Genomic DNA, 2050 nt, shown 5'->3' with positions numbered 1-2050 from the left:
AAACAAATGTGAAAACTAGTTTTAGAATGGATAAACATGTTTTTAGAAAGGCCTGATCTAAACAATTAATAAAATATGTAGGCTGTGTTTAATAGTACAGTTAAAAAAAACAAAAAAGGAACCAAATTTATTAAGGCTAAAGAGAAAATGGCCAGCCAGAATCATTGCAGAATCTTGTTGATGCCAACAAAAATCATGTGGTTAAGGTGCATCTTATTAAGGGACATTTAGCATACAATTGCAGGTGTTTGTGTAATTTTGACCTTTTGCAGGTTAAAGCAAAGCCACAATAAATTAAAACTTGTGTACCCAGTTCCAGTTTTTACATTCATTGAAGTTGTATTTAGTATAATTATTCCACCCTGAGAAAAAAACTGCTTAATAATGAATTATAATTTATCATTAAAAGACCAAAATTGTCATTCGGGTCAAATGATGATAAATAAGAATTTTCCTAAATAATCAATATTAGAGTTGGAAAATGTAGTTGTTTCAGACATTTGGATATTATCACTGTTTATTTTCAGCTCACTAACACTTTGTACCAAAGCATTTTGAGGATTTCATAAATATTTTAGAATATGAATAATATAAAGCAAATTTTAAAAATCTAGATTTTTCTAATCTAATGTAAGGTTTTTCTTTAAAGGCGTGTAGGCTGCAGCAGTTGGTAACTTCACCCCCAGTCATAGTGTTTCAAAACATATATGATGTAATCTGGGAGGGGGCCAAGTTTAATTTTAATTAAACATGCATGTAATATGCACAATCTAGCCGAGTGACTTTGTGACCAATACCTAACTGACCTCATTTGGTTTTAGTGCTGAAGCAGCTGAGGCTGTCTGAAAGCTTTTAGAAAGTGGCTGAAGGCTGACCGAGAAAGCAAGCGTCTGACAAAAATCTTTTTGGTCTCGGCCTAGATTTTGTTCTGGATTATTACAGAATATTTGGAAATAGGCTTTAGAAGTTTGAGATAATCTTCTAAAAGAAGTAGGATTGCTTTAAAACTCTTGCTTGCATGAGAAAAACAAAAAATCATTTTATTTTGATTGCCTCCAGATTACTGTGTTAGTTTCAAAATATTGAAAACTCAGAAATATACAGTAAAATTAATAAATCAAAATGTTTAAACTGTGTATATATTGATTATTTTCTAACAGAAAAATAAAGAGTCCCACAGAGCATAAGAATACAGACTTTTTTTTATCTTAACATGACTTTGTGATGCCTTGCAGCAAGAAGGTACTGAATTTGAATCCCAGCCTGTAGTCTTTCTGCATGTTTTTGTATTTGTTATATGGTGAGGCCCATTTTCTGAAAGTATACTATGTTGTGGTCCCCATGAGGCAAAATGCTGTTCTTGGGTTAGGGGTTACGTTTTGGACTAAGGTGTGAATTGAGTTTAGGTTAGGGTCAGGGTTAGGGTTTATAAATGAATACAAAATGAATGGAAGTCAATGCAAAGTCCCCTTAAGGACAGAAAATCCCAAGCTGTGTGTGTGTTAATACTTGCTGGTAAAGATGCTATACTTTCAGACAACTACTTGTTCAGCTGCATGAAAAGCAACAGGTATTTCTGCTCTGCTACTAGAAGTTATTAAGCCATGGAGTTCTTGTAGGGGCTATAGTTCACATCCTTCTTTAATTGCCTTTAAACTGGTATTAGAAGCTTCAACTCTCCACCAGGCAGTACTGAGGAAGAGCAGTAAGTAAGGACTCTAATCTGCCCTGAACTGTAGAGATGACCTTATTGCACAACGCTGAAATAAATGCTGAAGGTTCCTAAGGATAGGGTTCAGGGCCGATACCGTCAAAATACGGCGTAAGATGCTCTTTATGGTATAGCATAACACAAGGTAATGCATTTTGGTGAATTAGAATAAAAATGAAATGTTTTTTGTTTACGTGTAGAAATCTTGGATGTGGCATGCTTTTGTATTCAACTCTTCTGAGTAAATACTTTAAAGAACCACTTAAATGATTCCCTGCAATTACAGCTGCAGGTACTTTGTGGTGTCTCTAACATTCTTGCACATCTACGGACTAAAGT

This window comes from Girardinichthys multiradiatus, chromosome 12 (genome assembly GCF_021462225.1).
Source record: "Girardinichthys multiradiatus isolate DD_20200921_A chromosome 12, DD_fGirMul_XY1, whole genome shotgun sequence".
Classification (NCBI taxonomy): Eukaryota; Metazoa; Chordata; class Actinopteri; order Cyprinodontiformes; family Goodeidae; genus Girardinichthys; species Girardinichthys multiradiatus.
This window is presented reverse-complemented; position numbering follows the sequence as displayed.